The sequence below is a fragment of the Pundamilia nyererei genome, unplaced genomic scaffold (genome assembly GCF_000239375.1).
Source record: "Pundamilia nyererei isolate P.nyererei 1_Seehausen unplaced genomic scaffold, PunNye1.0 scaffold00180, whole genome shotgun sequence".
Lineage (NCBI taxonomy): Eukaryota > Metazoa > Chordata > Actinopteri > Cichliformes > Cichlidae > Pundamilia > Pundamilia nyererei.
Window position 1 is genome coordinate 261,044 of NW_005187581.1, and position 12,895 is coordinate 273,938.

At 41.4% G+C, this 12,895-nt stretch overlaps 1 protein-coding gene across 2 annotated transcripts in view; it reads right to left on the reverse strand.

Moving 5' to 3' along the window:
• Positions 1 to 12,895, reverse strand: part of trim3b (tripartite motif containing 3b) — a 31,282-nt gene that overhangs the window by 16,989 nt on the left and 1,398 nt on the right. The window contains exon 1 of one of the 2 annotated variants that reach the window (XM_005746574.2): positions 10,745 to 10,950. The exons of the other annotated variant lie outside the window; for it this stretch is intronic. The gene's annotated coding sequence lies outside the window, so the exon portion shown is untranslated. Of the gene's footprint in view, positions 1 to 10,744; positions 10,951 to 12,895 lie in introns of those variants that run through there. 2 annotated transcript variants of the gene reach the window in all.

Here is a 12,895-nt window from a genome sequence, read left to right on the forward strand (position 1 = left end):
AAAAAGCATACCTCACTCTCAAATTTGTTGTTACAAAGACATATACACCAGCATAAAATACAAAGATGGTGTGTATGGTCCAGCACGTGTAATCCCTCTTTGTGTGCTCAGCAACCTTTTATTCTCTTGCGCAGTCCACTCTTAAATCCCTACATACATGTATGTATTTCTATATATAGAGCTATCAGTTCTCATTCCCTTCACACACCAGGCACGTGCCCAGCATTGCAAACGCACTGTGCAAAAGCACAGGGATCCTCAGATGACCAGCATAAAAATGACTCCAACATTAAGAAGGAGCCAAACATTCACATCAGCCTCTCTTGTGCATAACTACCGCACATAGTATAGACCTGCAGTTTTTTTATGCATGCTCTTGTGCTACATTCATGTAAACTGGCTATAGCATCAACACTTCAAAGCATGGCCACAAAGTCCTCAGGGTTCGTTTGTTTTTTAGTATCCATCAGTATGTGCGAATGTGTGCAAAGTTACCAATGAAAAAAATAAAGAGCATCACAGCAAGTACTGACCTGCATAATGCTGGCTGTTACGCCTGCATAAGGTTTTATTATCTCAGGTTTTCTAACTAAATTCTCGACAAGTTATTGTCTAAATACAGATCATTAATTCATCAGACAGATTGTTTTAGGCTACGTAGATGCTGAGACTATATACATCTACTATTGTAAGAAAGACCAGTTACTGTCAGCATGCAGTAAACACAGGTATACTGTACATGAATGTCACTTGACTGAAGGGTAAAAAGAAAATAGTGATGCTTTCTGTCAAATACAGTGGCAGTTATCAAACTGTCTTTACACAACGGCTGGCCTCAGGGAAAGCAGGTGTGTGCATGCATAAATTGTGCAGCGGATGTTCCACTTAACACAAATTTCCTTTCGGCTTTGCAAACTAGTGGAGGCCAGTGTCTAAGTACCAATAGTGTTGACACATTTCCTTCTGCAATTATTCTGTAAATGTTAAATGTCACACTTTTTACTCCACTCTCTCTTCTTAGACCATTAGTTCTATATTCTAATTGTAAACTGCTGAAAAATTAAATTAAGTATGAGGACTTAATCTAAAATCTCAAAGGGTTAAGGATTTTGGTTCCCGCTGACCACTATGTCATTTAGTTTGTAAGGAATTACACGATGTATGTCATTAAAGAGTTTCAACTAGAATTATTTTTTTCAAGCTGTGTCCATGAGCATAAAAAACCTGAACTGGCAAGCAAACTTCATTTTCAAAATTCAAACAGAGCATCAGAATGAGGAAGAAAGCTGATATAAGTGACTCTGAATGTGGCAGATAGACTGATCTGTATCGATCTACTGGGCTTTTCCTGCACAGCCATCTCTAGGGTTTACAGACAATGCTCTAATAAAGAAAATAGAAAAAATGCTTTGTTGATGCCAGAGGCCAAAAAATAATGGGCAGACATGCAGTGTGCTCATAGGAAGGCAACAGTGACTCAAATAACCACTCGTTACAGCCAAAGATATGTAGAACGGCATCTCTCAGCGCGCAACATGTTGAACCTTAAAGCAGATGCGCCACAGTAACAGAAGAGTGCAGTCGGCTTCACTCATGTCAACTAACTTTGGACTTGTTACCTGGTCTGATGAGTCTTGATTTCTGCTGCAACTTTTGTATGTAAACAGCATGAAAGCATGAATCCATCCTGTCTTGTATCAACAATCCAGGCTAGTGGAGGCTGAATGTGTGGGGAGTAGGTTCCTGGCATATTTTGGGCCCCTTAGTGCCAACTAAGCATTGTTTAAATGCCACAGCCTACTTGAGTATTATTGCTATCCCTTTATGACAAAAGTGTAACTGTCTTCTGATAACCTGCTAGCAAAGTGTAGCTAATAAAATGGTCGGTCAGTGTATATAATCATAGTATATGAGCAGAAGTTGTTGTTTCAATTATTGTCGACCTGCTCATTCACTAATATTGCCACTATTGCCTACATGTTTTCATAGTAGTCTGTTAGCTAGTTACTGCATTTCCTTGCTTGTTTTGTGCTGGATGGCAATGTGCATCAAGGTCTGTCAAAATAATATTATAATTCCCCGCTAATGGATTATTTACCCATATTATTATGCGTTCAGTACTGGCATGTCATACCCCTAAACCCTTTCTGATGATGAACTTTAAACAACATCACATCATACTCTGAAGTCTTCATAGTTAACTCGCAAAACCTGCAGAATAATTGGCAAGTACAGCCTCTAAAATCAGTGTAGCAGCAGAGTAAAGCTGTACCCTGGAGCAACACTTTTTAATCCTTATGCATTTGCTGGAGTTTAATGTTCAGCCGATACACCTCTGGAATAAACCATAAACAAAACACGTTTCTGTGTCTGCTGCAACCTGAAAGCCATTTTATCCATCGACGTATTCACTTTAATGCAAACAGAACTTCATCAAGAGATTCTTGCATGAATAAGATCGAGGCAGACATCAGCACAGAAGTTCAGCTGCACTAAGCCTTGAGAAACAGATACACAAGCAGCTCAGATAGGGAGATACAGCCTCCTTCACATCTCTCAGTGTGTATGATTAAGGGCCAGTGTATGAGAACTCTCAAATTGTAACAACCTCCTAATACGTGACCAAATTTGGAGAGAAAAAGATGCAACCCCTGTCTTTTTGGCTCTCATTGAAATTGGCATTCATTACTCTTGAATGGTTTTTACACAGAACATCAGAACAGAATTCAAATAGCCATTTATGAGCCTGTAACACAGTAGTGTGTACAAATTTTATCCCACAGTGTAAAATATACTCCAGAATACTAAAGGTAGATACAGCACATTCAAAGAAAATGACACGATTCGCAGATTCTTCCACTTCTTTCTTTTCCCTACCCAACTCTGCCTTTCCCAGCAGAGAGAATTATTTCAGTGAAAGAAGAGCATGTGCCACGGGGTAGAGGAGCTGATCCTGAAATAATTTGTTTCTTTAAATAACTGGGGGAGTAGATGCCCTGAGCTAAATATATATTTACATAAACAGATAGTTTCATCTAACATGGCATAATAAAACCATGTGATATTAATTTCAGGTACGCTGGAGTATATGGGACCTTCTTTATCTATGGGTTTTTTGGATGTTGCTTTTTTAGTATTTAGCAGTTCAGGTAACCATGTGAATGGGAATTTTGCTCACATGCCCATCACATAGCAGAAACCATCACCACATAAAGGAGGAAACTAACTCTCTGGTTGCAAGGGGCAGAACATCTCGTTTCACTGTGAAAATGTATTTTCTCATGGTGCTCATTCTAAGCAGGCCTTGCCATGCTGAATCATAAATGTGCATTACAGCTGGGATCCCTAACAGGGTGAAAAGTCATTAACTTGAGGGGATTAGAAATTCCGTCATTTGTTCGTCATGCCGATAGGTCAGCGGATTAATCATTTGCACATCCTTTAAACTCTGTGAATAAATGCTGTGCATAAATACTGTGCAAGCAAAGACCTGGAACGAATGTCTAAAGCAAACTCCAGGTGCACAAAATAACAACTCAGTTTGACAAGACTTGGACCAGAATGACGACAGAGACAAATCAATACCTCTTTGAATCCATCTTAATTCAAAAGGACTAGGAAAGGTTTTCAAATGTAGTTTGGAAGTATAGTTCAGGATTGCAGGATTCTAGTGGATTGCTGCCTCTCTCTAAAACTATACTATAATAACCAGTCATTTGTGATGCCAAACCTAATGTTTACAGTAGTCTGTCTGCTTTTAAGGCCAGATTGCTGCTATGCTGGCAAACCAGGAAAACAGGGAGGACGGACTGCTAACTGACATGTTACAAACACTCACACACAAACAACGTGTAGTTCTCTGGCAAGAATGATGCAGTGGATGACAAACATTAAGTGCTACCTTGTATTCACTGTCCACACACAGCAGGACAGACCAACACAGGCACACAGCTAAAATTATCAGTTGGTCTGATCTGAGCCAAGCTGTGCAGGAATGTGTCACAGGAACCGCCTGTATCAACATATTAACACACCGCTCACGCTCCTGCACGCAAGTATGCATGAACACACGCATGTGTGCAGGTGTGCAAAGCTTCAGCTGCACATCACTACTGTGGAAGGGTACCATTTAAAAACAAATAAATAAAATGACAGATTTTCCCCATACACAGACACTAATAGAGTTTAGATGATCTGCCAAATCAGCTGCCTTCCTAACTGCACTCAGCGCATAAAGAAAGCATTTTTAAAAATATTTTATTTACAGATGTTTGATCAAAGCTGATTAGAAGTGCTTTTACAATTTTAATTTGATCCCAGAAGAGCATTCAGACTCTATGAGCTACAAAATATCATCATTAATCCACAGTAAATTCTCCTATTTTCCCTGTGTATCTTTAAAAACATTGTTTTTGTGTCAGGCTACAGCCTGTAATATGCTACAACATTAAACCTGCTGATCCTAGCAAGTGCACACTATTTTACAACCACAGAGACACCACAGTCTTAATTCTTTAATTTCTAGCAGTGGTAAATTGTGGTATACAGAAATCAAAATAACTTTTGTGGTTTTTCTTTTTCATACTTATTACAACATGTAGCACAGATCACATCTTCCACAGGCCTGCTTGGTATGCAGCCATTTCAGTAACTATCTGGGATCTGTTCTAGGATTACTGTCATGACAGTAATTATATCAGTTTGACATAAGCGACCCATTTATTCCCCAGTTGTATATACAGTATATTCACCAGACACCCTTACCTCTACCATAGAGCAGGAAATGTCTGTGTATATAGTGACAGATTTTTTTTTACCCTCTCTGGACATTCAGATCACAGTATATAAGATATATGAACTGCAGCATCTCTGTGCAACTATGCGTAACAGAAGAGTGCCAAATGGAAGCTTTGTGTGCTGTTGTTACATGAAATGTTCTTACAGTAAGGACTTTACTATTGCTGAGCCCCCCCCCCCCACAGGGACCTGGCTAAATATATCCAGTGACATGACTACGTCTCTCAGCGCCATCACTAAGCTTTCACTACATGACTCTCTACTTACAAATAAATACAGTTAAATGTGGAAAACCTGTTATTTATCACACAGATAAATACTGTGCATATGTAAGCATACACATACAGATTTATTTTGCAAACAAACAAGGGGCAAGAATCCACAAAGGAACACTTCACTGTAGGGCTGTTCGATATAACGATATATATCGGATGACGATATAAAAACGTCTATCGTTTCATTTTACGCTATCGTTTGTTTCCTGGTGTCGCAAAATAAACTGTTTTGATGGTCACTGTAGTGGCTATATTAATTTCTTAAAGTTCTCTCTTTCTCTTATATTTTATATAACCACACTACAGACGGAGAAGCCCCTGTTTTTGTGCGTTGTGGTTAGCAACAAAGACGGTAACAGCATCGGGTGTCCGCTTGTTTATGTTACTTTCACAATAAAGCTCAAGATCCTGTTGAGACTTTTCAAAATAAACTAGATCACGTGAAAGAGCAGATTATTTACGGATGAGAATTAAAAAAGAGCCGCCAGGTGCTAAAAAAACAAAACAAAACCTTAGACTCAAACGTTAGAACAGGCTTTTCCCCGCAGCACGCCGTGTAATAAATACTCACAAAGAAAACAGCGGCCTTTACAACTTATGTCTAAAAATGTATCGTTTCATGCATCGGTTAAAACACTGGATCCAGCTACATGACGGGCAGCTGGAAACACTTCCTGCAAGACGAGCTGCCCGAGATTTACAGAATTTACACAAAATGTTACATTTTTGTGATTTATATCGTTATCGGACGATAGAATTCTTATATCGGGATATGAGATTTTGGTCATATCGCACAGCCCTACTTCACTGCTGCAAATCCAACTGTGCCTGGTAAATCTATTATCAGAATCAGCATTATTGTCCAAGTATGTGTACACATACAAAGAACTGGGTTCTGTTCTCAATATAAACAGAATAGCCCAAAAGAAATGGACACTACAGACATTATCAACATAAAACAATGTGTATCAATGTATTATGTATATAATATACAATGATATGTTGGCCAATAATCTTTGACTTTACTGATGTATTTTTTTGCCACAAAGGCACAGATAAAAACCAAATTCAAATAAAAACAAAATAGCAAATTTACAAAACAAAGTTCATGTATGCCGTTGCATCTCTCGGATGGACTATAATAAAAGACACACTCTTCTTCAGACTTCACAAAGTTAAAACTTAAGTTTGAGCTGCAAAGACCTGATCCCCTCACTGAGGGGTTCATATCAAAACAGCAACAAAAATTTGACAGTGCATCATGGGTTCAACAGGCACCACAATCATCTTAACACTGCTCAGGTCTGCAAGGAAGACAAAGAATTAAAAAGAGCAAGGATGGTCATCTTCACAAATCATGCTCAGCTGTTACTTTTGTGATATATGATGTAATTAATATATTTCTCTCATGCTGTTAGTAAATACTTAACTGTGCATGAAGGGAACAATTACAAATTTGAGCATAACAGCTTTCCAACACTGTGACAAACACCCTAACAAGTCAAATAGGAGTGTATAACAGCTACAGCACAAACAGAGCTGAAAATCCAGTAGTAACAGTATCCATTAATTGTGTTTTCATGGTTAAGTTTACATCTCGCCTGGCTCTCACCCTCCCATGCAGCTCCAGTGACATTCCTCCCGTGCCAGCTGGACATTCCAGTCTCCACTTCCCCCCACGATGACCAGAGGTTCTTTTTCAAACCTCACTCAGTGTCTCTATGAGAGGCACCTTCTGGCGTGACCAATCACGGAAGCTCCACTACCCCTACATCTGTCTAAGACAGCCCAATCACCTCAAAGTCACAGGTATTCCAAAACCCTTTAATAGCAGCGCCTGGCCCCACAACACTCTCACTTTCTTCCCTGAGAAGATCACAAGAGCTCCTCCTTTATCTGTCCTACAGTTTGGGATGTCAAGGCTGAAGGAAATTTCCGTCCCGGGTTTCCTCCGTGGCGTGAGCGATAAGCAGAGTTTTGTCCTTTCCTTATAATACTCCTAATTATTCAAAGTAACACTCAGGTATGCCGTTCAGCTGGGTTAGTTACGACATCGGGGTAGCTTGGGAGAACAAAATGACACAGAAACTGCTTCAGGTTGCTCTTCCAGAATCAACTCAAAGGTTTATTCATCAGACAACAGTATATATAGAAGAAAAAGAGGTTCGTGTGTCAGCAGGTTCTCAGTTCAAACCGGTACAGACCAAATAAGGAAACGTCTTCCTGCCTTCTGAGCAAAGAAGTATCCTTTGTGTAGTTTATCAGTTCAGCTACAATTTATGATCATCCCAGCAAAATACACTCCTAGACATAGAATACAGAGTTCTTTCATTAGTGAATTCTGAAACAAACCACCTGGCGGGATGAGTTCCTGCCCCAAGTGGAGGAGTTCAAGTATCTCGGGGTCTTGTTCGCAAGTGATGGGAGAAGGGAGCCGGAGATCGACAGACGGATTGGGGCTGCAGCTGCAGTAATGCGGATGCTGCACCGGTCCGTCGTGGTGAAGAGGGAGCTGAGTGTAAAAGCGAAGCTCTCAATTTACCGGTCGATCTACGTCCCTACCCTCACCTATGGCCACGAGCTGTGGGTAGTGACCGAAAGAACGAGATCGCAGATACAAGCGGCAGAAATGCGCTTCCTCCGAAGGGTGGCTGGCCTCTCCCTTAGAGATAGGGTGAGAAGTTCGGCCATCCGGGAGGGGCTCAGAGTAGAGCAGCTGCTGCTCCACATCGAAAGGAGCCAGCTGAGGTGGTTCGGGCATCTGACAAGGATGCCCCCTGGGCGCCTCCTGGGTGAGGTGTTCCAGGCATGTCCCACCGGGAGGAGGCCCCGGGGCAGACCCAGGACACGCTGGAGAGATTATATCTCTCGGCTGGCCTGGGAACGCCTTGGTATTCCCCCGGATAAGCTGGAGGAGGTGGCTGGGGAGAGGGAGGTCTGGGCCTCTTTGCTTAGGCTGCTGCCCCCGCGACCCAGCCCCGGATAAAGCGGATGAAGATGGATGGATGGATGGATGTTGTAATTATATTTTCATTACATAAACATATTTTTCTGGTAGTAGTTGTCACATTGATGCAGACTGATGCCTTATCAAGCTTATATGCCAAGTACAAGTGTGCTTGTGTTACTATTTGCTAGTTGTCAGCGCTAAGCATTAGTGGTTATGACTACCACTGAATCCTCTCAAGGAAACGCTGACAATGGCAAAGTTAGGGACACAGTCTGCTGTTGCTCAGTCATTTATGGGTTGACCATGTCGAGGAAAGACCTCCACCTCCTCTGCATCACATGCATGGGTGTCAAACAGGCACAACTGTCGCTGACAGAATTGCTGCAGAGTGCAAGCCAAAATCCTGGAACACCATTTGCTAATGTTGGTGGCCTCAAAACCTGGTCCCAATGATAAATCCAGCTCAGCAGGCACTTGAGACCCTGGGGCTGAATTTCCCCCTCTTTTAACCAGCTCCTCGACTCTGAAGGGGAGTATGGAGAAGATAAGAATGACATTAACATGGAATTCATAGATGACAACGGATAAAGATGAGGAGGATGCTATTTGCACTCCTGATCAGTAGCAGCTCCATCAGCGGGGAAACTCAGGCCTTTCCATTTCCCCGTGAGGTTGACCTATATGAGATATACATATATAGGGGTGGCTGTAGCTCAGGTGGCAGAGCAGATCAGCCACTAACCAGAAGGTTTGCATGCCAAATATCCTTGGGCAAGATACTAACCCCATGTTGCTCCACGATGCATTCATCGGAGTGTGAATGTGTATGAATGTTAGATACTCAGCACCTAAACTTAGAAGAAGTGCTTGTGTGAATGGGTGTGATTGGGTGAATGAATTAGTTGTATAAAGCGTTTTGAGTGCTCAGACAGAGTAGAAAAGCGCTATATAAGAACCAGTCCATTTACCATAACCAGTCCATTTTACAAGGATGTGGCAGTCAGACTGCCCATTAACTAGCCTGGAAAGCTGGATGCCAAGTGGGAGAAGCAGATGCTGGTACATCATCTCCACCCAAATCAAAATCCCACACTCACGTCACCAAGGCCAGCTCTCCCATGTAAAAAAGGGAATATTTCAAAGCCTCCATGTACCAAAAGGTTTACAAGTCAACATCACAGCCTGTCTACTCATCACTGCTTTTGTTACATGTTGAAGTTCAGGGTCTGGCTACTGAGCTGGGGTTGGCATTTACTCACTGCCTAATTTTGTTGTTCTGTCCTGGGATTTACTCACAATGTTGGAGCCACTCTCAGAACTACCTTTGGACTACATTGACTTAAAGGCACTTCCACTCAAAAATGTCATATTGCTTCCTTTTGCAACGGCAAAAACAACCAGTGATACGATTTATCTAGCCATACTTCCTGTCAGCAGTTTTGCCTCCAACTTCATCGTCATCTCTAAGGTTATCCAATCTACTTATCTACCTACACTGGAGCTACTGGCTATTTGCCTACTGCCATTTTCCAACGACAGCCATGGGCAAGTTCGCTTTGTCCTGTACACAAAAACCAGGAGAACGTTTGGTTACCAGTGTAACCTGGTTCTCTGAAAACCAAGCAAGGTATCTCACCAAACTGCCCAACTTGCACATACATGAAGAATGCCTAATACTTGGCCAGTGGACATTATGAAAGGGATCAGGGGACCCGTGTCCTGGAAGTGGTTGGTTAGATTGGTGTCCACAAGGCACTTCCTATATTGAGATCTTTCAGATAATTAGGGTTACTCTGGTAACCAAATGTTCTCCTGGATCACTGTTTCAAGAGTGCTTCAAGTCTCAAGGCTCAAGAGAGCTCTGTTAAAGCCATCTACTAATTCCCTCATATGCCTGAAAACAAAGTGAGGTTGCGCTAGGAAGGATTTATATTGAGATCAAAGTGTAATACTGGTGACAGCTGAAGTGTAAACCTCCTGCATTACATTTCACTTCTAGTTAAGATATTTCAGAAACAGAGAAATCAATCTTGCCCCAAGTTTAATGCCACAGCATTATTACCACACAGACAGCTTGGAAAGATATATTTTTCTTTCTAATAGGCTGTAGAAGGATGTCACCTAACATTTGTGGTGAGAGATATTTTATCTTATAAATTGTGGAGAATAAAAATTACAAATTGGTGTAAGCTGAAAACAGGTTGTGTTTTCATACTTTAGGCAAACCATTTTTATATATAAAAAGCTTTTAACAGCATGCTGCTACAAGCCGCAAATTACATTTTTGAGTGTCTCAGAGTCTGCAATCATGTCAGATTATGGACACAGTAACCTATTCACCACAGATAACTACACATCATCTCGCCACTCATCTATAATCACAGTCAAGTCACTCTCATAGAAGGTGTCTTGCATACACAACCAAGATATGGTTATTCAGGTTATGTTACATGGCAAAAGCCAATCACAGGCCAGCAAATGGCCTGCACCATTATTCTGCATACAGACAACATAGGGTGTGTGCATCCACCAGTGGGAGGTAGGGGAAATAAGGGAGAGTGATGGAGTGGAGAGGGAGACATGAGAGGAGGAGAGGTATGCGTATGCACCCTCCACAAAGGGGAGAAAGGAAACTGTGTAGGTGGAGCAAATATGTGCTGGCATATCGGCGGGATGGCGTTGAAGATAAGATGGGATGTCAGAGGGGAAGATTTTTACTTACAGCAGATTCCTGACAGATGAAAGAGAGGTGGGAGGAAGTTTCAGCGTGCTCTCCTCCGGAGGGAGCGATATCCGTCCACAAAACCTGACATTGTCAAAGCAAAAAGCACCTCACACACAGAGACTAGTAAGACAGACAGAAGCAGGGTGTGTGTGCGTGTGGGATCTGGCTTTAACACATGTATGTTTGTGCTAACAGGAGGGAGAGATAGAAGCTGAAAGAGCGCGAGAGAAAGAGAGAGCCAAGAGATACAGAGATATTGTACAAGCTGACTGGCTGGTGTGAAAATGGGAGGGGGCCAAACTGTCCAATAGTGTAACAGATGAGCAGAGTGAAGAGGAGATGGCAACAAAGACAGATTTTTTTTCCCCCTCCATTTCCTGCTCTCGGTGTCCCTTAACTCTTCTGCCTCTCTTTTTGATTGCGTGTGTAAGGATAATGAGAAATACCCAACAAGCCAAACTGTGAGACAGTCACTCATTGACATGAGGAGAGGCTCTCTTTTTGCATAGAGATGTGGAAGATGAGATGGGAGGACCAAAAATCGCCTGAACCCTGTTGGAAACTCTAATTTAGTTGGACATCAATTTAAAAGAGTGATGAAATGAATTATTAAATGCCATATAAAAGAGAATCAGAGGAAGGTGGGAGGTAGGACATCGTCTTTGTGAGTTATTTAAGAATCTAGAGAAACATAGTGGTGAAGATGGGAAGTAGCGTAAAGAATTTTGACAGGCAAACTGCTGCAGTGTTTCTTGTATGATCACTATATGTATGGACAGAGCAGGCACCGTTTGCCTCAAAAGTGTGAGTGGAGTGCCTGTGTGCATGCGCCTGGGGGTTGGGACCGAGCTGTCTTCCCATGATTTTTGCTGCAGGAACACTATGTTGCCATGGAGACTGCATCCAGAGCAGCAGAACACGCAGATGGCTGCTCCCTCGCTTTCCCAAACCGTCCAGTTAGCTTTTCATCCCTGACATGAAATTCACAAAAGCTGCACCTTCTGAAATTAAAAGAAAAACCTCCAGGTATGGTTGAATAACTGAAAAATTACAATTTTTGCCAATTTGCATATAATGCATTCAAAGTGTAAATCACTGGTATGCTTTGTTGACGTTCATAATCAAGAACTAAAACAAGATCTTATAGTAAATATAGTGAAAAAGAGTTCATGTTTCACCATCGCTCACCTGTGGCAGAAAACCCAAATTCAGACCAGAATGCAGGGCTGAACAAAACGGTGAGCTTTATTTTAAAGCGGATGATAACGTCCATAAAAGGCAACTAAAGGGTAAATAATCCAGTGGCACTGAATTAACATTCACACACACAGACACACACTGAGGGGTAATCAGGGGGATGAGGCACAGGTGAAACTAATTAGGATAAATCCACAGGGGAAGTAAAAGGAAATGCAAAGCACTGGTGGCAAATGACTACCAAAATAAAACAGGATTTGAGGAATGATAACAGGTAAGGCAGTGAAAAAAAGCACAATATATATGTATATTTTAAGGAGATTTTAAAAAGTGTAAGCTTGTGTGAATTAAAAATAAAAAGGTATGTTTATAAATGCGTGCACATATGTAATTGATCTGTGATTACAGAAACACGTCTGGTTTTTAATCAATTGATTATTTCTCCTTTCTTTAAAAGCAGCTCCTATAACAGCACTTAAGTCCCCAACAAATTTGCCTAAGGGGACAGTAAAGTATGTTGTATCCTATCTCATTTCTCCAGGTTTGTTCCAAAGAACTGAACCACAATTAACTGAAAGCACCTTCAGCACACCTAGAGCTAATACTGGAAACAGTCAAAAGTCAGATGACCTAAGAGCTCTGACTGGGTTAGGAAGAGTGAGCACGTCAGAAATCTACTGTGAGGCCGACCAGGGGCAGAGCTAGAGAAATTTTTTTAGGGTGACATAAGGGTGGCATGGAAATCAGATGGGATGGCAAAATCAAAGCCATTTTGTCACACATATGCAGGTATTACATTCTGTAATATGTACTACACATGGTTAAAATACATCAACTGCAGCAGGTATACACATGTTTCATATAATCATAGTCTGTAACTTTCTTATGGGTTTTAACCCAAATGACTAAACATTTCAGTTACATAAAAAAAATGTGACCTTGTTGAAATCT